The sequence below is a fragment of the Ailuropoda melanoleuca genome, chromosome 6 (assembly GCF_002007445.2).
Source record: "Ailuropoda melanoleuca isolate Jingjing chromosome 6, ASM200744v2, whole genome shotgun sequence".
Lineage (NCBI taxonomy): Eukaryota > Metazoa > Chordata > Mammalia > Carnivora > Ursidae > Ailuropoda > Ailuropoda melanoleuca.
Genome location: NC_048223.1, coordinates 77107235 through 77132951, shown reverse-complemented (window position 1 = coordinate 77132951; position 25717 = coordinate 77107235). Strand labels below are relative to the sequence as shown.

General features: G+C 37.9%; 1 protein-coding gene and 1 pseudogene across 10 annotated transcripts in view; one reads left to right on the top strand and one right to left on the bottom strand.

Annotated features, from left to right (window-relative positions):
- USP54 (ubiquitin specific peptidase 54) overlaps nt 1-25717 on the top strand; it is a 132888-nt gene that overhangs the window by 36792 nt on the left and 70379 nt on the right. The window contains exon 1 of one of the 10 annotated variants that reach the window (XM_019800904.2): nt 13991-14071. The exons of the other annotated variants lie outside the window; for them this stretch is intronic. The gene's annotated coding sequence lies outside the window, so the exon portion shown is untranslated. Of the gene's footprint in view, nt 1-13990; nt 14072-25717 lie in introns of those variants that run through there. 10 annotated transcript variants of the gene reach the window in all.
- Nucleotides 1916-7237, bottom strand: LOC117802805 (annotated as a pseudogene).

Sequence of the window (25717 nt, the reverse complement as noted above, 5' to 3'; positions counted from 1 at the left end):
TGGGAATGCAAGTTAGTACAGCCACTTTGGAAAACAGTGTGGAGGTCCCTCAAAAAGTTAAAAATAGAGCTACCCTGTAACCCAGCAATTGCACTACTGGGTATTTACCCCAAACTACAGACATAACATAAAAAATTAAAAATAAAGTTAAATAGGCACACACACACACACACACACACACACACACACACACACACACACACCAGTATTTAAAGAGTAACCTTTTCTTTTTTTTAATAATAATTTTTCATTATGTTAGTCACCATACAGTACATCCCTAGTTTTTGATGTAAAGTTCCATGATTCATTACTTGCGTATAACACCCAGTGCACCATGCAATATGTGCCCTCTTTAATACCCATCACCGGCCTATCCCATTCCCCCACCCCTCTCCCCTCTGAAGCCCTCGGTTTGTTTCCCAGAGTCTGTAGTCTGTCTTGGTTCATTCCCCCTTCTGTTTACCCCCCCCTTTCTTCTTCCCTTTCATCTCTTACCGATCTTCCTACTTCTTATGTTCCATAAATGAGTGAAACCATATGGTAATTGTCTTTCTCTGCTTGACTTATTTCACTTAGCATTATCTCCTCCAGTGCCGTCCATGTTGCTGCAAATGTTGAGAAATCGTTCTTTTTGATGGCTGAGTAATATTCCATTGTATATATGGACCACATCTTCTTAATCCAGTCATCTGTTGAAGGGCATCTCGGCTCCTTCCACAATTTAGCTATTGTGGACAATGCTGCTATGAACATTGGGGTGCATATGGCCCTTCTAAAGAGTAACCTTTTCTAATGCATTTAAAATATACCAAATTTCTACTTATACAATTTATAGGGACTACATTATCATATAATGTAGGTATTATCATGCTGAATCTCACAGAATCTTTATGTTGTCTTCTTTCGATCTCAAGGATGAGTAAGTTCAAATGTCCTCTAATTTGTCCTGTCTGTGCATAGGTACAGAGCACTTAATAAAAATGTAATAATATTCCCTAAATCAGTGTTTGTGTTAAGATTAAAAAAATATATCTCTATCTATATCTATATCCCAAAATGTGTTTATTGGGATAGTTTTCCACTCATCTTGATTCAGGGTGCTTTTAATTCTTTTTTTTTAAATTTATTTTAATGTATTTATTGTTTTAAATAATGACAGTTTAAAATAGTAACACCCACAAAGCCAGTATCATTATTTTTAAAGTTTAGTATAACCAGAACCCTGCTGAGAAATGTAAGTTTATGTAATTCACACAAGAGTTTTTAAATTCATTCATCAAATATTAATTAAACATCTAAAATATTCCAGGTACAACATTAAGCCCCGGGTACTCACAGATTAATACGGCATGATACCTAACCTTAAGAAGCTTACAGCTTTTGGGGCAAGACACAACATTCTTCAGATCACTGAACAATGAATGTATTGTGGTTAAGTTAGAGATTAATGCAATGCTATGGGGTGCTTACCAAGAGTGTGAATCCAGCCTGGAGGCCTTCCTGGAGTGGAGTGGTGTAGACCTGTGAAAGTGGGCATACGTGCTTTGCAAACTATAAATACTATGCAAATATAGGCAATTATTGATATACATTCTTACTGAAGAGCTCCGCCTATAGGAAAAGACAGTTAAATAGTCTGAAGTGAAAAATGATTACTCATTTTTGCTAAGATTCATACTGCTCTTTCCTTGAATGGAACTGCTGGAATACTACTTAGTGACTAGTGTTAAGGGAATATCCAGAAAAAACAAAAACAGAAAAAAATTATTGGTGCATTTAGCATAGAATTTAACTTTTAAATCATGTGGCCCAGTGCTATACGTTGTAGATACTAAATAATGTATATTCAGTGACAGTCACAAACTTGGTCATTGCTTCCAAATAGTATTAAGACCTTAATTCCATCAGGGTGCTTTTATTTCTGCTTGCATCTGAAGGAGCATCCTTCTGTAAGCCTTGCTTTTCCTCCTGTACACTGGGGAAGGGCAGTGGAGAAGCCAACACATGAAACTACTATTTGTGCATGGCTAACAATGGTACTGATTTTGTAGCATCCTGGATACTTCACATCCATGAAGTAGGAGTTGGGGCTCTGCATCAGGCACTTCTTGAGCTTACTTTTTTCCTACTCTGGGGATGGGTGGAGAGGTCCTCTCATGAGGAGGTTGTCACCACTGGAAAGCAAAAAAAACAAAAACAAAAACCAAAAACCTAATGTCTTTATAATCTTTATCTAGGCTAGTTTCTATGAGACAGCATTTCACTGGGATGTATTCTTTTTGGAGTAGTAAATACACTAGAAATTATTTGCATGAGATTTATTTTTTTCTCTGTTAACATAATTTTTCTTTTTTTTAAAAATAATTTCTTTTAAAAATATTATTCATTTATTTATTTGAGAGAGAGTACTAGTGGGATGAGGGGCAGAGGGAGAAGCAGACTCCCCACTGAGCAGGGAGCCCGATTGTGGGGCTCAATCCCAGGACCCTGAGATCATGACCTAAGCCAAAGGCAGATGCTTAAGCGTCTGAGCCACCCAGGTGCCCCTGTTACATAATTTTTCATTTGCATGAGATTTTTAAAAATGCACTACTGATTTTTATTATGTTCCTGTCCTTTTTTCATAAGCTTTAAAACAGGTTTTGTTTTTTTATAGCAGTTTTAGATTACCGAAAAATTGAGATGATAGTACAGAGTTTTCATTATTTTTAACATCTTAGAGTATTTATTGCAGTTAATGAATCAATATTGATACATCATTATTAACCACTTCAGATTTCCTCACCTTTTATGTAATGTCTTTTCTTTATCCCAGGGTCCCATCCAGAGCACCATATTAATTTAGTAGTCATGTCTCCTTAGGCTCTTCTTGGCTGTCACAGACTTCCTTGTTTTTGATGACCTTGATGGCTTTGAGGAATACTAGTCAAGTATTTTTAGGATGCTTCTCTTTTGGAGTTTGTCTGATGTTGTTCTCATAATTAGACTGGGGTTGTGGGTTTTTGGGTGTGTTAATGTTAAAAGTAAAACAGTCTTACCAGCAAACAGTTTATTTTACCAGCAAAAATATGTTCCTTTGGGAATAACGGAGAATTGCAATTCAGGCTGTGCAAGCTATATGGCAAAGCCATAGGCAAATCTCACAAACAAAGGAGAGGAACATTATTTTATGGAGAAAGAGGAAGTTGGGAGGGGTTGTTTTGAACAAAAGTCCATTGGAGGAAAGCAAGAGTGTAGGGTGAATTTTCATTGCCTGAATTGCAGTTAGCAGATTTTTTATACGAGATGTAATGTACATTTTCCTCTGTTGGGACCCGTAGTTGATGATTTTTTTCCAGTGATGATTCTTCTGTTGGATTTGTAATTGACAGTTCCTCCTGTAATTGATATAGAGTGGTACAGATCCCCCTTCCAGCCTCCCCTTCTAGCATCCAGAGTCCACTTTAGTGAGGTTTCCCTTTATTAATTTTCACGGGTGGAAGATCACAGAGATACGGTGCTCTTCTTATTACATCGTATAAGGGTATATATTATCGACATGATTTGTCATTGTTGATAATGACCTTAATCACCTGGCTGAGGTTGTCAAGTTTCTCCGCTAAAGTTAGTCTCCCCCTTCCCTCTTTCTGTGCTGTACTTTTTTTTTTTTTTAAGAGATAGAGGGAGGGAGAGAGAGAATCTTAAGCTGGCTCCACCCCCAGTGCAGAGCCTGACGTGAGGCTTGATCTCAGGACCCTGAGATCATGACCTGAGCTGAATCAGGAGTCAGGTGCTTAACTGACTGAGCCACCCAGGTGCCCCTCCATGCTGCAGTTTTTGGAGGGAGGTCTTCACGCACTTAAGGAGTGGGATTTATGGTTCCCATCCTTGCAGGTGGAGTATCTGTATAAATTATTTGGAATTTTCCTGCAAAGGAAATTTGTTCTTTTCCATTTGTTTATTTAATCATTTCCTTATTATCAGTATGGACTCATAGATACTTATTTTGTACTTCAGGTTATAATCAGATTTGGCTTTTAGAAGCTCATTCGGTTTGTCTCCTATGTCCCTTTGAGATACCTCTGTCAATTTAGGATTTTTGTTTTGTTTTTAGCATTTCCTTAGTTTCTGACATTATAAGATGCTCCGGCTCATCTTGTGTATTTCCTGTCCCAGTCCTGGAATCATCCATTTCTCCAAGAAACCTGGTTTCTTTTGTTGAAGAGTGGTGTTAGAAACTAAGATCTTGTCTCTAGGTATGCTTGCTACAACTAGGGTGTCATTGATTCTAAGCATTCTCAGCCGACAGAATAAGTAAATATATGTGTATATGCATATATACATATCTATAACTATTTCTAGGTGTAACCATCTGTATTTTTATTAAGTTAAACACACATCCATATTCTAACTCTAATCCATTACCACATGGATCATTTTAACCTTTTCTTCCTGCTTATCTGTAATCTTCCATTCCAAAAGTGAGAACACTTCTACCATCCACCATTCAGTTACTTAATTGTTCAGGTTCAGTAAATATGTATAGTGGTTTCAGAATTGTTAACCTGAACACCAGTGGGAAACAGCTTTATTAGCTAGAGTACAATACTAATGTGCAGTTCCCTGTGCTTTTAGTCTAACAGACTCTAGTAATTTCCGAAGTTATGTAGGTCAGTACCTTTATCCACTGTCCTCTTCAATGATGTTGTTTCATAGTTATGTATATTTTTATTATGACTAATTTCAAACATGTACAAAAATAAGGAGAAGAGTATAATGAACTACATGTACCCATCACCAGCCTCATGAAAATCATTAAATACATGGTCAGTTGTGTTTTATCTATACTCCCTCCTTACTCCCCCTAGTCAACATGTGATTATTTTGTAGTAAATCCCATGGTTATTTTGAACTAACCCTACGTATATTATTTCCTCTGTAAATATTCCCAAATGAGACTTACCATAATTTAACCAGTCCCCTATTTTTTTTTGAAGATTTTATTTATTTATTTGACAGAGAGAGAGACAGCAAGAGAGGGAACACAAGCAGGGGGAATGGGAGGGGGAGAAGTTGGCTTCCCACTGAGCAGGGAGCCCAACGCGGGGCTCGATCCCAAGACCCTGGCATCACGACCCAAGCCAAAGGCAGATGCTTAACGACTGAGCCACCCAGGCTTCCCTAACCAGTCCCTTATTGACAGATAGTTTTTATTTATTACAAGTAGTGTAACTGTAAATATCCATTTACATTTATCTTTGCAACTGCAGGGTAAATTTCTAGAAGCTGAATTGCTGAAACAAAGATATAAGTATTTAAAATTTGAGAAATACTGCCAAATTTATTTTAACACTACCAAGAGTAAATGAGAATTTATCCTTCTCTGTACCCTCACCTACACTGATTTTATCCAACTTTTAAATATTTGGCAATCCGAGATCTGAAAAACGATATGTATCTTTCTTTTGCACTTCTTTAATTATAAATGGATAGGAAATTTTTCTTATCTTTAGTGGTCACCAATTTTTTCTTTCTGTGAACTGTACATTTAAATTCTTTGCTTGTCTAAGAAAAGGAAATAAATTGTCACAAAGGTCCAGTTTCTTTTCCTAAGTCATTAATACTGTGCTGTCACATCTCCCTTTTTCCTTATTCCTAGTTCAGATCACCATCTCAGGAGTGGTATTTATGTTCCTTCAATGAAGGTAAATACCTGCCCACTTTTTTTCTTCTGTCCTCTTTTCACCCACCAGAGGTTCTTAGCTCTCTGTTCTTTTGTGAACCCTGGATGCAGTCAGATTGTTTATCAAACAGATGTTTTGTTTTGTTTTGTTTTTTCTAAGATTTTATTTATTTATTTGACAGAGAGGTAGGGAGATAGCACAAGCACGGGGAGCAGCAGACAGAGGTCAAAGGAGAAGCAGGCTCCCTTCTGAGCAGAGAGAGCCCAATACAGGGCTCTATCCCAGGACCCTGGGATCATGACCTGAGCTGAAGGCAGATGCTTAACCGCCTGAGCCACCCAGGCGCCCCTCAAACAGATGGTTTTAAGTCAGCTTCTGAGGGAGTACTCTAGGGAAATATGCCCGAGAAGCCACAGGAAGGATTTCTACAGACATGTGGGGGAATGTTTGTAATTGTTTAGCAAAGAGTATGCCCGGTGAATATCACTTCAGCCAGCTTTGTTCATCTGTTCTGTCTTTCCATGTAAACAGAAGACATGCACTCTGACTTTTGCTGTTGTGCCTTTTTGATGGCATTTTCAGCCTTATTTTTGTCAGAGTGAATTATCTGTCTCCATCTACTTTGGACATAAGTGTAAGCAATAGTATTATTGTTGGTTTCTTGATTTAGGGAAATGGTGATTTCATTCTGTCCTGAATTAAATGACAATGTCAGAGTGTAAAAATGTACTGACAGACTGATTTTCTTTGCTTACATATTCTTTAAAAACAGCTGTTCAAAATCTCATACACACAGAAGTTGTTTGCCAAGCGTTTGAAGCCATCTAGTTTACCAGGTGGCAGCTGCTGTTGTTTATTGGGACCTAATGTAAACCACAGACATGAAATAAAGATTGTCCTTGTTTTTAAAAAGAGAAACTGTGATTTCTTGAAAAACAGCTTTATTGAGATGTAATTCACATACCAGACAAGTCACCCACTTAAAGTGTACTATTCAGTAGTTTTTAATATATTCACTGAGTTGAACAACCATTACCACAATCAATTTTAGAATATTTTTATTACCCTCAAAAGAAATGCTATGCCTATTCTGGACATTTCATATAATTAGAATCATGCAATAGGTGGTCTTTTGTGATTGGCAACTTTACTTAGCATGCTTTCGAGGTTCATACATATTATAGCATATATTAGTACTTCATTCTAATGGTTTAATACTATTCCATTGTATGAATATACCACAATTTATTTATCTGTTCGTAAGTTGGTATAAATTTGGATTGTTTCCACTTTTTGGCTATTAAGAACAATGCTGCTATGCACATTCGTGTTTAAGTTTTTGAACAAACACGTTTTATTTTCTCTTGGGTATATGGCTAGGAGTAGAATTGCTGGGTCATATTGTAATTCTATGTTTAATCTTTTGAGGATCTGCCAGACTGTTTTCTAAGGTGGCTGTACCATTTTACATTTCCACTGTAAGTGTAGGAAGTTTTAGATTTCTTCATATTCTTGCCAGCACTCATTATCTTTTTGATTATAGTCATCTTAGTGAGTGTGAAGAGGTATCTCATTGTGACTTTGATTTTTTTAAAAACATTTATTTATTTGAGAGAGAGAGAGAGTGAGAGAGAGCAAGAATGTGAGTCAGGGAAGGGCCAGAAGAAGAGGGAGAGAATCTCAAGTAGACTCCCCACTGTGCACGGAGCCCATCGCAGGACTCGATCTCACCACCCTGATCATAACCATAGCCGAAACCAAGAGTCGGACACTTAACCGACAGAGTCACCCAGGTGCCTTGTGATTTTGATTTTGATTTTGTTGTTATTTAACTTGTGTTTAAAAACTTACTATTATTAGGGGCGCCTGGGTAGCGCAGTCATTAAGCGTCTGCCTTCGGCTCAGGGCGTGATCCCGGCGTTCCGGGATTGAGTCCCACATCGGGCTCCTCTGCTGTGAGCCTGCTTCTTCCTCTCCCACTCCCCTGCTGTGTTCCCTCTCTCGCTGGCTGTCTATCTCTGTCACATAAATAAATCAAATCTTAAAAAAAAAAGCACCTTACTATTATTAAAAATTATTTTAAAAATACTTTTAAGTATATTTAAAATTATTATCATTACTAAAAATAGTTTACTTTTTAGAGCAGTTTTAGACTTATAGAAAAATTGAGCAGAGTGTAGAAAGAGATCCCATATGGTTCCCCCCCCCACAGTTTCTCCTATTACTAATTTTTTACATTAGTATAGTACATTTGTTACAATTAGTGAACTGATATTGATATGTTGTTTTTAACTGAAGTCCATAGTTTATTCAAATGCCTTCAGTTTTTACCTAATATCTTTTTTCTATTCCAACTTCCTATATAAAATTCCACATTTCAGGGGCGCCTGGGTGGTACATTCGATTAAGCATCAGACTCTTGATTTTGGCTCAGGTTGTGATCTCAGTGTCATGAGATGGAGCCTTTCATCGGGCTCCACACTTGGAATGGAGTCGGCTTGGGATTCTGTCTCCCTCTGCACGTCCTGCTCCTGCTCTGTCTCTAAAGTAAATAAATAAATCTTTTAAAAAAATTCCATGTTACATTACTTGTCAGTTCTTGCTGGCTCCTCTTAGCTATAATGGTTTTGCATATTTTGATGATCTTTGATGATCTTGATAGTTTTGGGGAGTACTGGTCAAGTATTTTGTAAGATGCCCCTCTGTTGGAATTTGTCTCATAATTTTCTCATAATTACGACTGGGGTTAAGGTTTTTGAGTAGAAGATAACAGAGATACAGTGTCATTTGCATCATATCAAGGGTTTGTTTTATTGATATGATTTATCATTGTTGATACTGAGCTTGATCACCTAGCTAAGGCACTGCTTGTCAGGTTTCTCCAGTGTAAAGTCACTCCTGCCTCTTTCTGTATTCTGTTGTTGAGCAGTTTTTCAAATCTTCTTTGGAGTAGTACCTATTCAGATCCTTTTGTAATTGGGGTTTTAAAAGACGTCCATTTATAATTTGGATTGTTTTTATTATTCAGTTGTAAGATTTCTTTATATAGTCTAGACACAAGTCCCTTATATATAATTTGCAAATATTTATTCCCATTCTTTGGGTTGTCTTATTAATTTTGATGAAGTCAAATTTATCTATTTTTTCTTTTGCTGCTTATGTCATATCTGAGAAGACTTTGCCTAACTCATGGTCATGAAGATATATGCTTATATTTTCTTCTAAAAGTTTTATAGTTTTACTCATTCATTTGGATATTTGAGCCCATTGTGAGTTAATTTTTACATGTGTGCGACAGGAGTCCAACTTCATCCTCTTACAAATGGATATCCAGTTGCCTCAATGCCATTTGTTAACGAGACTATTCTTCCCCATTGAATTGTCTGGCACAACCGTTTGATATTTAAGGTTCAGTTGAGCATAGGGAAAAATTTAGCATGTACATCTTAACACATTATCAGTAACTCTACCCAAAGTCAGTTGAAGTTTGCTGCAGTATGATAAAAATCTCAGAGGCTTTCACTACTGTTAGAGAGGACCAAAAATAATTCAGGAAACAATATTGCCAAAAGTATAAATTACTCTGCTGCCAGCTTACTGCAACTGTAGACTCAATTTGGTTCTTTTTTTCCTTTTCCTTTTATTTGAGTATAGTTTGACACACAATGTTATGTTAGTTTCAAGTGTACAACTTAGTGATTTAACAAGTTTTCACCACAAGTGTAGCTCCTGTCCCATTACATCAGTATTACAGTATCATTAACTGTATTCCTTATGCTGTGCCTTTTATTGACTTATTTATTCCATAACTAGAAGCCTCCCTCTTCCCTTCACTCATTTTGCCCCCACTCCCAGCAACCATCAGTTTGTTCTCTGTATTTATAGGTCTGATTCTGCTTTCATTTTTTTTTTTTTTAGATTCCACTTATGAATGGAATCATATGGTATTTGTCTTTTTCAGTCTGACTTATTTCATTTAGCATAATACCATCTAGGTCCATCCATTTTGTCTCAGATAGCATAATCTCATCCTTTTTTATGGCTGTGTAATATTCCATTGTGTGTGTGTGTGTGTGTGTGTGTGTGTGTGTGTGTGTACACATACCACATTTTCCTTATCTATTCATCTACTGACAGACACAGGTTGCTTCCATATACTGGCTATTGTAAAAAGTGCTGCAATAAACATAAGGGTACATATATCTTTTCAAATTAGTCTTTTTGTTTTCTTTGGGTAAATACCCAATAGTGGAATTAAGATTCTCTTTCTCCCTCTCCCTCTGTCCCTCCCCCTTCCTGTCTCTCTCTCTCTCCCTTACTCTCTTTCTCCCCTCTGTCTAAAAACAAATAATAAAAGAGAATGACAGATTTATTTATTTTTTTACTTTATGTGAAACTAGATTTAGGTGATCCTGCAGTGTACTTGAGAGATAGTACACATTCTTATTGGTTTCTAGGAGCTTTCAGTCTAATTTAAGAAAATTTAAGCCCTGTTCTAGAGATATGTTGGCTAATATTCATAATGATAATGCTGTTTGAAGTAATTTTTAGGATGCAAGATGTAATTTAATATATGAAGTTAAATGATGATGATATTGTAATAGAAGAAACCCAAATAAATGGTCTCTGCCTTTCCTCTTTTTTTTTTTTNCCTTTCCCTTTTTTTTTTTTTTTTTTTGAGAGAAAGCGAGCATGTGCATGAGCAGCGGTGGGGGAGGGGCTGAGGGAGAGGAAGAGTGAGAATCCCAAGCAGACTCCACGCCCAGCACTGGCTTGAGCCCACAACCCTGAGATCATGACCCCAGCTGAAATTAAGAGAATGATGCTTAACCTACTGAGCCACCCCGGTGCCCCTTTCCTCTTTTTTTAAGAGTCCATTTGTGTGAGAAATGCACAAATGTTTTCTTGGATAGTTTTACTGCATAGGCCTGTGCTTAACAGCCAGAGTTTCTCCAAAATGTGCCCTTAGGATCAGGTTTTTTCCTTTTTTCCCTTCTTTGCAATATAACTCTTCTCAGGAATATGTATTTAAGTGAAATAATCGGATATTTAAGGTATACACACTATTTATCAACACTGTGAATAAATCTCAGAATAAAAACTAGGTACAAATTAGCTGTATAGTTTTTCTTGTTTTCCATGGACTTTGCAGTATATTCTCCCTTAGAATATAGAGTCAAAAAGCTAGAATATTTTTGGGGGGTTCCTTGTTAACTAAGATCAAGTCCATATCTTAGTTTCATTTTTCCCAAACTCCAGTTTTACAGCTCTGAATTAAGCTCTTTTTTTTTTTTTTTCTTTTCCTGTGAGCATATAACCTAGGGACCAAATCTACTGTTTCTATGGACTTCCACTTGATATAAAGCAGTCTCTACCCTGCTCCTCCCCACCTCAATCCTCCATAGTTTATTTAAAAGTCCACAGACTTCCTCACTACCCTCTGGAGTACGAGAATCAAGAGGCTTTTATTTTCCAGTTTGGCTCCTACTCTGGAGCCACTCAGCTCTTGCCTTTACTGCCAACATCAGCATTATCACTAGCATCTCAGAAATAAAAACCAACAAAAATGGTTTTGCTTTGGGGTCGCTCCAGGAGGGAGTCGCCTTGGTTTTTCTTAGAGAAATTCTGTTTCTCTTTTATGACTTTAAGAGAAGCAGAATGTTCTTTCATTAAATTGAACATTCTGCTGTACCCTACCTCGCTTGCTAGTGGAGACCGATTAGGAAAGGTTGTGGTATTAGACCAAGTAGGGACTTTTTAGGCTGTGTTCTTCCATTAAACCTACTCCCCATTTCTCTTGATTGCTTTATTCCAGTCTTAGAGGTAGTTTCTCCCTGCTAATGATATTTATATATTTTTTTCTGAGGTCTTTGTCTCTTATGGTCAAAGGAAGGCTATTATATGTAATAGTTCTTGCATAGTACTTGAACAATATGACAAGTTTTGTTGAAGTACAATTTAAAAAAGTACTGTTGTAACCAGTCATCCAGCTTTAGGATCCCAGGACATTTAAACATGACTTCTGAAACCATATATATCATTCTTCCTCTTGACCTAGCAATTGACAAAAACTCTCCCACAGGCAGTTTGGCACTTACCTAGCAGACACCTGTAGTTACTGAATTTATTTTAGGTGGAGAGGCCCAGTGGTTGACGCAGGGTTATCTCTGTGTGAGACAGAATCTCTTGCGTAGTCTTGAAAAGGAAGTAAGAAATGTCAAAAAATAGGGGCATCTGGGTGGCTCAGTTGGTCAAGTGTCCAACTCTTTTTTTTTTTAATTTTTAAAAAGATTTTATTTATTTATTTGTCAGAGAAAGAGAGAGAGAGAGGGAAAGAGCACAAGCAGCGGGAACAGCAGGCAGAGGGAAAAGCAGGCTCCCCGATGAGTAAGGAGCCCGATGTGGGACTTCATCCCAGGACTCTGGGATCATGACCTGAGCTGGAGGCAGACACTTAACTGACTGAACCACCCAGGTGTCCCAAGTGTCCAACTCTTGATCACAGCTCAGGTCTCAATCTCACAATTTTGAGTTCAAGCCCTTCTGGCCCAAGAAATAACTTATACACGGTGGAATATGATTATATAGAAGAGTTTTATGTGAAGTATTTTCTGAGGGACTTCGAAAGAGATTACGGTCTGTTAGGGTGAGATTTTCCTGTGGATCACCTCCCCTGCCTGGCTAATATATGAAAAGTCATTTTATGTAGTTACATTGTAACCAGTGTTGAAGATCTGTAACTCTTCCCCATTTACTCTAGTTTTATTTGATTAGCCCTACAACAAATGTATAACCATCACTGAACGACTTGATTAGAGAGCTTGACCTTGATATTTGTATACATTCTTTTTTTTGCAGTTAGCACTGATCAGTAGAAATCCTGTATTTCACACTTTAGAATGACATCTCCACCCCCACCTACCACTAGGAGACCTAAGTTAGAATGCTAATGGTTAGCAAAAGAAAAGCAGTAGTATCTTTTTTTTTTTTTTTTTAAATTTGGGTACTCTTACTGTTGTGAAAGGAGTGCTTTAGTTTAGTATTTAGTATATTGTTAAAATGTAAGAGCTTAATTAGTTTTGGGCAGTGCTTGAATCTGTTTAATTTTACCAATAAATCTTAATTAAATCTTTTTAAAAGTCAGCTCATATTTTCTCTCGTAACCTATAGAAATACAACAGACCTTCATATTTGGCAGGGTTTCTGCTGATGAGGTTTTAAAATCAGTATGCTTAGGGGCGCCTGGGTGGCACAGCAGTTAAGCATCTGCCTTCGGCTCAGGGCGATCCCGGCGTTGTGGGATCGAGCCCCACATCAGGCTCCTCTGCTATGAGCCTGCTTCTTCCTCTCCCACTCCCCCTGATTGTATTCCCTCTCTTGCTGGCTGTCTCTATCTCTGTCAAATAAATAAATAAAATCTTTAAAAAAAATAAAAAAAATAAAATAAAATCAGTATGCTTATAAAACAACTCCTTTCAATAAAGTTGTTTTATAACTGGGTGTAATACGTAGAAGGGTGTGTGTTGGTCCTCTGGGGCCTTTGTGCCCTGCCTGCAAATATAAGTTCTGGGATGACTGATCACATGTTTGGAGTCAGGACTCTGCCTGCTGTTTGTTCTTGGTGATATAACTTGGCTTCTTCCCTGGGAGAGGGGTGGAGATCTTTCACTGTCCTTGCCTTTGGTTTTGGGAACCTTTGAGATCCCAAGCATTTTAGAATTGATTCTTGAATTCAAAAGCTCAGTTCACGCAATAACTTCCTTTAAGAGTGTGTCTTGTTTAAGGAGGTGTTTTGCCTATTAAAGTGATATAATTTAAGTCCAGCCAGTCTTGGAATTCTGAATTAAGGATTCAAACAATGATATTGTTTTGGTTATTCTCTAAAGTACTATGAATGTGTCTTCTAGTGCTCCTTTTGAGCGTAAAGGGCTGTGTTTTTTTAGGGCTGGCCCTCTGTTTGGAAGCAGCTGCTACTCTGCAAACCTTATTGTTACATTGCTGACCTTTGTCATCAGGAATGCCCCTAGAGAAAACAGCCTCCTAATTGTTTTTCTTAAGCCTCGATGAAGTTTGTGATATGTCCTTTCAAGTTACTTTTGGTTACTTTCTTAAATTTACTTAGTTTACATTTAATTGGAGGCCCCATCTTTTTAACTTTATCATGAATTGTCAGTTCTGAGTTCCTGGTAGGTGGTAAAAAAGAATTGTCCTTTCCCTGTTATCCTGTTCTGCAGGAAGCCTTTGTGGTTTAGATTCACAGTTTCCCATTGTTGCTAGCTGCAGTTGTCTCCTCCCTCCTGTACCCTTCCCTCCCTGCAACCCTAGCTCTTTCCTTGGCCCTCCTCATTGCTGTATCCCTTGCACCACAAATGCCCTTGGGATTGCTGGAGTTTGAACAGTGCTGTCTGGTAAGTATTGTCCTTGTGGCAAACTGCAAGTGGATGGAGTTATTTCGTCTTTGTGTCTAGTCAGTCTTTGTGAAGTGTTGCTTTTAGTAGCAAAGGTTTAAACTTTGAAATTGAGGTTGTAGGACTCTCTTAACTTTGAGGAGGACTTCTGTCATACGACTGTTGTCTTTGCTCTTCTCTCCTGTTTCAATTATTAAGGCTTTGGAAATTTGATTTTTATTATTGGTTTAAAAAAACATTCTCATAGATTTTCTTGAGCTCATCAAGATTAAAGCAAATGTTACGGGTTTAATATTTTAAATTTCCTTCAAATGGAAGTATATTTGTAATATTTTTATATTTTTTTTTAGTATTAACATAGTGATAAAAGTACTAATGAAGAAAAGATCTATTTTGTGGCTAAGCTGGAAAGTAGCATTTGCTTCTACAATCAGAATGATTCTTTTTTCCTCTCAGCAGAATGTTTTTGGCAAAATTCACCAAGATTTTAGCAATATGTTCTTAATTCTGGGAAATGGTTTGCCAAGTATTTCAGGATAACAGATGCTTCTGGGAATTATTTTTTGGAAAAGTTAGATTTGTTCATTAGCTCCTGCTCCCTTGTGGTATGAGATCTATAATCCTTTTGAAAGTAAAATATTTAATATTTAGTGTTCAGATTGAGTCAAATATCACCTTGATAATGGATTTTTTTTTTTGATCGTATGTTTTGATCCTCAGGTAAGAAGCTGTATGTACGCACACCTTTCGTTGTCCAAAAGTATTACTAATTAAAGTCATTTTTATGGTAGACAGTATGAAGGAAAACTTGTCCGTGGGATGTTATTGCTGTTTAATTGAGTCATTTATTCAAGTGATAGTTGCACTTGTACAATACTGATTTCCTGAGTTTCTGTGATGTGGCAGGTGCTAGTTCCTATGCTAAGTACTTTGCATTTACTTCTAATTCCCAGTACAGCCCTGGTACATAGGTAATTATCCCTCTGGGAGGCAGTCACACATGGGTAGAAGGAACATGGCTTTTTATTTTCTGCAAAATGAAAATAATCCCTATTTGGCAGATTACTTGTGGGAATTAAAGGACATACCACGTGTATAGTGCCTAGCTCAGAGTTTGTATTCATTAAGTGGTGACTGCTATTATAATTTTATAGCTAAATAACTTGATGAAGGTCTCTCAGTTTTGAGTGTTTAGAGCTAGGATTTGAACTGGCTCAAATCCTGGAGTCTGGTAGCATGTTTTTGTTTGAGTATTGTGAAAGCTTTTAGAGTAGATTTAAGTGGATCCCTGCCCATTCCTCCACTTCCTGCCCCTATAGAGTTGGGGTTCTTTATAGATGCCCTTCTTTTCTTGGTATCTACTGTCACCTTCCCAGTCATGTGCTTGGTCTCTCACACTGGAGTTGCTTGTGCCATTCAGTACCAGTGTTCTCCCAGCAGTAATGAGTCAAGCCGGTGCAGTCAGTGGCTTCTCTTCCTATTTTCCTCTTGTTGATAGAGCTATCATGCTTTCATTATTGTTTGTGCTGAAAGAATTTGGGTAGTGGTGTATTTATAATGATTCATAAATAGTGCAGAGTTGCAATCAAGCACTTAAATTAGGAAACCTTAGGGTCTTAAAAAATTAAGGGAAAAAAATCTCTAGCTTTAAGTTATTGAGCCAGAGTATAATATAGGGCAACTTCAAGCAACTCATAGTTATTATTTTGCCTAATATAGTTATCATTCTGGGGCCTAATTTAATTGTTATGGATTCTCTTTCCTTTAACCCCTGCTGCTACTAGTTTGGTGCTATTAGCAGTGTGTTTGAGAAAGAACATTGTGTTAGTCCTTCTGGCCATAAAGTAGAATACCTTTGTTCCACAGACCTTTTGGAAACAGAACGTGTGGTTTAGGTATGATATGATTTAGAGAGTAGATTCAGGGAAGAGATAGAGATGATTTTTCATATTTATAATTGAGTTAATCTCTAAACTGAAAAATATGTTTCACAAAGCTTAGTTCTTCATTTATTCTTTTATTTAACAAGTGTTGAGCATCTGTTGAGTGTAAGGCAGTGTAACTTTCTTTTTTTTTTTTTTTTAATAGACTTTATTTATTTATTCGACAGAGATAGAGACAGCCAGCGAGAGAGGGAACACAAGCAGGGGAAGTGGGAGAGGAAGAAAGCAGGCTCATAGCGGAAGAGCCTGATGTGGGGCGATCCCATAACGCCGGGATCACGCCCTGAGCCGAAGGCAGACGCTTAACCGCTGTGCCACCCAGGCGCCCCAGGCAGTGTAACTTTCTATATTGTATTCTAATAAAGTACAGATATACTGGTTAGGTACTGATTAATGAAGTTCCTGGGAGGGAGGGAATAGGTCTCACTTGGTAAGGAGCTATATTTAGACAATTCTTTGGGAAATGATTTGATATAAATGACTGTTCCTTCCTAATAGGGTGTGACTCTCATTAGTCTCTATTACTGTAAGTTGCCAGCAGAATGGCTTTTTCAAACAGGTTTGCTGAGTGGAAAGGATTACTTGTATTAGGTGGGACTGGGAAGATGGGAGTGGGAAAGGGAGTAATATTCCTTATTGAGCAAAATGCTGGGCGTATACACAGAACACATCTTTTTTTTGTGTGTTTTAAGGGGATTAGTGGTAGATGAGGTTGGAAACTGTACATGGATTAAGATTATAGAAGGCCATTTAAGGCCAAGGAGTTTTGACTGTATTTTGTCACCGAAGTTTTCTAAGCTAAACAGTGATTGATCAGAGTTTGCTTTTGGTAGTGTTTTGTAGACAAGATAAGAAAGGTAAAAATAGTTTGGAAGTTATTACAGTAGTCTAGGTAAATAGTATTGAGAATGCACTATTTTTAGATTACATTTGCCCTCATTTTGATATGGTTTTGAGTTTGTGCTATCAATCACAGTTTAATGTCATAGAATTTTTACTTTTTCTAATTTTTTTTACTTTTCTAATTTTTAAGTTTATGTGTGTGTGTGTGTGTAAGACAGAAAGGAAGAAGGAAGGAGAGAGGTATAGGGAATGGCCAATTATGATGATTTACTTTTTTTTTTAAAGTAAACTGTGTGCCCAACGTGGAGCTTGAACTCATGACCCTGAGATCAAGAGTTGCATGCTCTACCAACTGAGCCAGCCAGGCACCCCCTCGAGGCATCATAATCAGAGCTCCTATTTTGTACTGTCCCTAAGTATTTTGCATATATAATTTTGTTGAATACTCTCAACAGATCACATTTACTGTAGGTAGTAGGTAGTAAATGATCTGAAAGTGATGGAGCAGGTTTGGAATGTAGATTCATCTTATTCTTTATCATCATCATCAAAGCATTTATGTCTCACTAATACCAGGTACTGGGCTAATTATACGTGTATACATTATCTTCATAACAATCCCATGACTTAGATGTTATTTAGTGATCCCATTTTACTGGTGAGGTACCTGAGACTTCAATAACTGATTCAATAACTTGGTCATGATGTTGTTAGTTGTTAGATGGTAGACTCCCAACCTGTTCTACCTTGCTAACTCTGGATCCCTAAGTAGTATAATTCACATTGTGTTCCCTGGGAATGATACCCTTTGGATCACCATTGTGAGCGTGGTGTTTCCTGAGGCTATGCAATGTAGTTGGCCCTGTAGAGGCTGCACTTTTAACCGCTATGTTCTTTTTACTATCATGCTGCCTCCCTCAGAAGTCAGTAAATTTTCTATATAGCTCTGGATCCTTATAAGGATGGACTAAGTAGCCTGCAAGTGTTATTTCTTAGTTTGTCCGTTATAAAAAGTGAAGCATATCTTCTCGTTCTTTTATTTTCTTCCTAACTGGTTTTGGAAAATTTGTTGTAAATGAGAGTTTTCTAAGTTCTTATAAAAGGAAAGATAAGGCTTTCTATTTTTCATCAGCATACAGTTCTTCTTGTTGTACATGATGTAATGATTTGAAGCTGCCAGAGTCCAACCCTCAGGAAATTGTTTGAGTTGAGTAACTGTATTCACTGGGGAGTTTGAGATAACCAGCCCATAAATCAACAAATAGCTTAGCTTTTTTTATGGTTGTAGATGATTATCTCTCGTTATTTTCGAGCTTGATTCAGAAGCAAATATTGATTCAATTGATGTAGTCTCCATCAGAAAAAATCTGCAATATCTCAAGCTAGCTGTGGACATTTGGGGGCTCTTTTACTTAAGGAAAGCCAGAATTTATCAGAGTGTTAGAATTAGTTGTTCTAGGTACTTATCCCTTCAAACAAAAAGTTTTCTCTTTCAATTAAGCTTTCAATGATTCAGTGCCTATTATATTCAACTTCTATGTAAAAAGATGCCCTTAAGGAATATATGTTGTAGTCCATGAACACAAATAACTAACGTAAGGGAGGATGGTAATGCTTCACATGTGCTGAGAGCACAGAAGAGGATGAAATGAGTGAAAATGGGAAGGTGGGAAAGGGAGAGAATCTGGGAAGGCTTTTTTGTTTTTTTAAAGATTTTATTTATTTATTTGAGAGAGAGAGCATGAGCAGGGGGAGAGGCAGATGGAGAGAGAGCAGACTCCCTGCCGAGCAGGGAGCCCGATATGGGGCTCAATCCCAGCACCCTGGGATCATGACCTGAGCCGAAGGCAGAGGTATAACCGACTGAGCCACCCAGGCACCCCCTGGGAAGGCTTTTGACGCAGCTTTTACTTGAAGGATACTTATGATTTTTAACAAGAAGAAAAGGCACTGCTGGTGGAGGCGCTGAGGAAGTAGAGTACAGAGCGTATCATTATCCAGAAAAGAGTCCAGTTTACCTGGAGTGGAGGATGAGTGAGGGGCACATAATAGGTGCTCAGTGAAATGTCTGATCAATGCATGAGTGAATAGAAGTTGTGGCTGAAAATGATGGTAAGATCTAATTTCAAACTTTGTGCAGGTACCAGACATATTGAATTCAATCTATAAATAAAAGTTAATTTTTTACTGGCAGAATATGTGAATATAAAAATACACAGTATAAAAATCACAATCACAAGCATGAGTCAATAAGGAAAAAACGCCGTCAAAGTAGGTCCAGTTGACTGCTTTGTTTTTTATTCCTTAAGTTTGCTATTTGTTCATGATTTTGCCCTGTTAGTAGTAGAATAAGAAGACAAGAAAAAGTTAAGGGAGAGAAGGTTGTAAAAAAACCCATCCATTAATTTTCCTCTTTGTGAATTAGAAAAATACTGTTTTTCTCTAGTGAAAAGAATGCCCCTTCTGGGAGCCTTGACGATTTTTGAAAAGGGAAGTAATGTGATATTTTAGGAGTCCTGTGGTAGTTGTATGTAGGATTGGAGGCTTGGCAGTGAATCAGTAATATGATGCCCGGGTCCAGAGGTGGTGAGGATCTGAACCTTGGCAGCAGCTGCAATGAGAATAGAATGAAAGGAAATAGATATCCAAATCTAGCCCCCATTTCTTTTTTTTTTTAAGATTTATGTATTTGAGAGAGAGGGAGAGAGAGAGAGATCACAAGTGGGGGGAGGGGCAGAGAAAGAGGGAGAGAGAGAATCCTCAAGCAGACTCCCTGCAAGCTTGAAGCCCAATGTGAACCTCAACAGGACCCTGAGATCATGACCTGAGCCGAAACCAAGAGTTGACTGCTTAAGTGACTGAGCCATTCAGGCACCCCTAGCCCCCCATTTCTAAATAAGAAATAGTAAACAATTATTTATTTTTTAAGATTTTATTTTTATTTGACAGAGAGAGATAGCACAAGCAGGGGGAGTGGCAGGCAGAGTGAGAGAAGCAGGCTCCCTGCTGAGTAAGGAGCCCAATGCCAGCTCTATCCCAGGACCCCGGAACCATGACCTGAGCCAAAGGCAGACACTTAACCGACTGAGCTACCTAGGGGCCCTAGAAATAGTTATCAATTATTAAACAGCTTTCATATTAGTTGTCTTCAATGATTAGTAACCTCTGGTCCAGAGTCCTTTAATTGTATCTTTAGGGAAAATGAGTTTAAATTCCACTTTTGGGGGCACCTGGGTGGCAAAGCGGTTAAGCGTCTGCCTTCGGCTCAGGGCGTGATCCCGGCGTTATGGGATCGAGCCCCATATCAGGCTCCTCCGCTATGAGCCTGCTTCTTTCTCTCCCACTCCCCCTGCTTGTGTTCCCTCTCTCGCTGGCTGTCTCTACCTCTGTCGAATAAATAAATAAAATCTTAAAAAAAATTCCACTTTTGATTTTACTTTATGTAAGAAAATTATGAATTATAGATAATATATACATGAATTATGGATAATTTAGAAAATAGAGAAAAGGGTAAAAAAATCCCTTATTCCATCACCCTAATAAGACCTCTATTTTTTTACATTTACTTGGATTTATAAAATTTTCTAATAGTTCATTCTAGATAAATCAAGCTCCGAGAAACACGTTTCTGAACTAATAGAACAACCCATTAACTGCTATACTGTGATGTTAAACATAATGAACCCAGAGATTTCACATGTAAGCTTCACTGGATCACAAACTATGTCAATACAGGATCACAAACTATGTCAATGTCTCCTCTTTTCCTATAAATCTGTCTTAGTCCACCTACCTTTATACACATATATATTAATCTTCCAAATGCCCCTATTCCCCATTGGGCCCAAGGTTCCATCTCCTTCGGTGAATTATTTGCATGATTAAAGGTTGTTTTTTTTTTTTTTTTGAACGAATTTTGGACTTATAGAAAAGTTGCAAAAATAATTCAGAGAAGGGAATTTTCATATATCCCTCAGCCAGCTTCCTCTTAATGTTGTTTTTTTAATTAAAGTTTTTTGTTTATTTATTTGACAGAGAGTGAGAGGACAAACAGGGGGAGTGGCAGGCAGAGGGAGAAGGAGAGGGAGAAGCTGACTCCCTGCTCAGCAAGGAGGCTGATGTGGGGCTCAATCCCAGGACCCAGGGATCATGACCTGAGCTGAAGGCAGATGCTTAACCTACTGAGCCACCCAGGTGCCTCTAATGTTATCATCTTATATAACCATTGTACTTACAATAAGTATAATGATGAGAACAAGGAAGTTAATATTGGTATAATACTGCCAATAACTGAAGACCTTTTTCAAATTTCACAGGTTTGTCCATCCGTGTTCTTTTCTGTTCCAGGATCCTATCTAGGTTCTCACATTGCATTTTAGGTGTTTTTCTTCCTTAGTGTTCTGCATTCTGTAAAAATTTCTGTCTCTCTTTGTCTTTTATAACCTTGACATTTTTGGAGAGTATTGATCAGTTATTTTGTCAAATGTTCCTCAGTTTGGATTTTTCTGATGTTTTCTCATGATTGGACTGAGATCATGTGGTTTAGGCAAGAATGGTACAAATAATGTTGTGTCCTCAGTGTATTATTACCGTGGGATTCATGATGTTAGTATGTATTATTGCTGGTGATGTTGACCTTGATTACTTGGTTAAGGTATTTTCTGCCAGGTTGCTCCACAGTAAAGTTACTACCTTTTCCTTTGTAGTTAATAATTAATATCTTTTTTTTAAAGATTTTATTTTTTTTTTTATTTATTCGACAGATAGAGACAGCCAGCGAGAGAGGGAACACAAGCAGGGGGAGTGGGAGAGAAAGAAGCAGGCTCATAGCGGAGGAGCCTGATGTGGGGCTCGATCCCATAACGCTGGGATCACGCCCTGAGCCGAAGGCAGACGTCTAACTGCTGTGCCACCCAGGCGCCCCAATAATTAGTATCTTGGTGGGGATACTTTGCTACTATCATTTGCATAAATGTCATGTTCTCTACACGTGAAATTCGTAATGTTTACTTAGAGACCTCATTGAACTTTATTTATTATGAAATAAATTCCCTTAAGGGACCTATCCCCTTCTAAGCTTCCTACACCTTATATCTGGTTTCATCAAAGGGCCCCCAGGCTCTGCAGCAACAAATCCTTTCTAGTCTTCATTGATCTCAGTCACATTCATGTCACATTCATTATGAGGTCTCCAATGCTAGTAACCTGTAGATCTCTGAACCTCATTTACCTCACTATCTCTTAGGGTGAAAGGCTCTTCCTGGCCCAGTGTTCCTCCAGGCCTCATCTCTCTTTATGCATAAGCCAGTTTCATTTCATCAAACATTTGAATGACTGATCAGGGTTTTTTAGAAACAGAGGCTAAGAAAGCTGACTTTGTTGGTGAAGAATACCATAGGGGATAATTAGAGTGGCTTCGGCTATAGCCTGGTTTATTACTTTGGTCTGAGAAAAATGGTAGCACGTTTTGAGGTACTGGGTATACTCTTGTGAAGTAATTGTTCTTTGTATTTCATTAATACAGGGAATAAAATGTTTTTCTGAATTTAATCAGCTTCTAGAGCATTACTTCTAATGCTGGCAGTCTTGAGCTATGATCTTTTAAATTTAGCCCTGTCATTTTTATTCTATCAGCTGTGCATTCTCAGTGGAATTATTACAGTGGGCTCAAGAATGCAAAATCCAAATGTGCATCAACAGTATAATTTAGCTATTTAGTGCTAACAAACTTTATACAATGAAAAACATATTACATGTTGCTTTGATTAATATAAATTTATTAATATTAATGAATTTAAAGTAGCTTTTTGAATTATGTATTTCTTGAGTAACATATACTTTAGAAACCTAGTTTCTATAATACGATTCAGATTCTATGGGCCCTGAGGCTCATAAAATTCAGGGGGTCCTGTTGAAGGAAAACATTTCTTAAAAGTGAAAATTAGATATTGGACCTTGAGGGCCTGTGCAAGAGAGGAACTCTGAAGCTTAATCTTCATTAGTTTCTTTGTAAATCTGCCTCTAATTGTGGGGGTCTGCAAAAAGGTTAGGATCCAGTTTTCCATCATCTCACACATGGAAAAATTTTTAGCCTGCCCATAGGAAGCTAGTGTGTTCAGTTGGGAACAATGTAGGACATACAATTTAGTATCTCTGCTACACAAGAAAATAGCTGGTGGTAAGGTGACATGCTACTTTTCCAATTTTGGCTTTTAGCTTCCTAGAAATTTACCTGATATTAGAGACAACAAAGTAAAGCAGGCTGTTTTCATGTAGTAAGTCCTAGGAGCTATGTAGGAATGATGATTAAATAAGTATAAAGAAAATTAAAGTTTAAATAAATACAAGTATTTATGTTTAGATATTCTGTTTCTTCATGATTCAGTCTTGGTAGGTTGTATATTTCTGGGAATTTATCCAGGTCTTCTAGGTTATCCAATTTGTTGGCATATATTTTTTCACAGTAGTTTCTTTTCTTTCTTTCTTTTTTTTTAATTTAAAAATACCTTGATTTTTTTTCTTCCAAATTTTTATTTAAATTCCAGTTAGTTAACATAGTGTAATATTGGTTTCAGGTGTAGAATTTAGTGACTCATCACTTACATACCCAGTGCGCATCACAGCAAGTGTAGTCCTTAATCCCTATCTCCTGTTTGATGCATCTACCCCCCACCCCTCCCCTCCCCTCTAGTAACCCTCAGGTTGTTCTCTATAGTTAAGAATCTTCACAGTACTTTGCTTGCCTGTTTGTTTGTTTCTTTTTAAAAGATTTATTAGAGAATGAAGACGGGCGGGGGGAATGGAGGGAGAGGGACAAGCAGACTCTGTGCTAAGCCCAGAGCCCAATGTGGGGCTCAGTCCCATGACCCTGAGATCATGACCTGAGCCAAAATCAAGACTCGGACGCATAGCCAACTGAGCCACCCAAGCACCCCAGAGGATGAATTTTTTTTTTAAATTTTTAACATATAATGTATTATTTGTTTCAGGGGTACAGGTCTGTGATTCATCAGTCTTACACAATACACAGCGCTCCCCACAACACATACCCTCCCCAATGTCTATCAATCAGCCACCCCATCCCTCCCACCCCTCTTCACTCCAGCAAGCATCAGTTTGTTTCCTGAGATTGAGTCTCTTATGGTTTGCCTCCCTCTCTGGTTTCGTCTTGTTTCATTTTATCCTCTCTTCCCCTATGATCCTCTCCCTTGTTTCTGAAATTCCACCTGTCATTGAGATCATATGATAATTGTTTTTCTCTGATTGACTTATTTCGCTTAGCATGATACCCTCTAGTTCTATCCACGTCGTTGCAAATGGCAAGATTTTTTGATGGCTGCACAATATTCCATTGTGTGTGTGTGTGTGTGTACACACACACATATATATACCACATCTATGTGTATGTGTGTATATATATACACACACACACACACACACACCCTATCTTCTTATCCATTCATCTCTCGATGGACATCTGTGGACATTGCCACTATAAACTTAAGGGTGCAGGTGCCCCTTCAGATCACTACATTTGTATCTTTGGGGTAAATACCCAGTAGTGCAATTGCTGGGTCCTAGGGTAGCTCTATTTTCAACTTCTTGAGGAACCTCCATACTGTTTTCCAGAGTGGCTGCACCAGCTTACACTCCCACCAACAGTGTAGGAGGGTACCCCTTTCTCTGCATCCTCGCCAACATCTGTCGTTTCCTAACTTGTTAATTTTAGCCATTCTGACCGGTGTGAGGTGATATCTCATTGTGGTTTTGATTTGTATTTCCCTGATGCCAAGTGATGTTGAGCACTTTTTCACGTGTCTGTTGGCCATTTGGATGTCATCTTTGCAGAAATGTCTGTTCATGTCTTCTGCCCATTTTTTGATTGGATTATTTTTTCCTTGGGTGTTGCGTTTGTTAAGTTCTTCATAGATTTTGGATACTAGCCCTTTATCTGATATGTCATTTGCAAATATCTTCTCCCATTCTGTTGGTTGTCTTTTGGTTTTGTTGACTATTTCCTTTGCTGTGCAAAAGCTTTTTATCTTGATGAAGTCCCAATAGTTCATTTTTGCCCTTGCTTCCCTTGCCTTTGGCGATGTGCCTAGGAAGAAGTTGCTGCGGCAGAGTTGGAAGAGGTTGCTGCGTGTGTTCTCCTCAAGGATTTTGATGGATTCCTGTCTCACTTTAGGTCTTTCATCCATTTTGAGTCTATTTTTGTGTATGGTATAAGGAAATGGTCCAGTTTCATTCTTCTGCATATGGCTGTCCATTTTTCCCAACACCATTTGTTGAAGAGACTGTCTTTTTTCCATTGGGTATTCTTTTCCTGCTTTGTCGAAGATTCGTTGACTATAGAGTTGAGAGTCCATTTCTGAGTTCTCTATTCTGTTCCATTGTTATATGTCTGTTTTTGTGCCAGTACCATACTGTCTTGGTGATTACAGCTTTGTAATAGAGCTTGAAGTCCGGAATTGTGATGCCACCAGCTTAGGTTTTCTTTTTCAGCATTCCTCTGGCTATTCAGGGTCTTTTCTGGTTCCATACAAGTTTTAGGATTATTTGTTCCATTTTTGTGAAAAAAAGTTGATGGTATTTTGATAGGGATTGCACTGAATCTGTAGATTGCTCTAGGTAGCATATACATTTTCACAATATTCCAATCCATGAGCATGGAACGTTTTTCCATTTCTTTGTGTATGCCTCAATTTCTTTCATGAGTATTCTATAATTTTCTGAGCATAGATCCTTTGCCTCTTTGGTTAGATTTATTCCTAGTTATCTTGTGATTTTTGGTGCAGTTATAAATGGGATCGATTCCTTAATTTCTCTTTCTTCTGTCTCTTTGTTGGTGTGTAGAAAT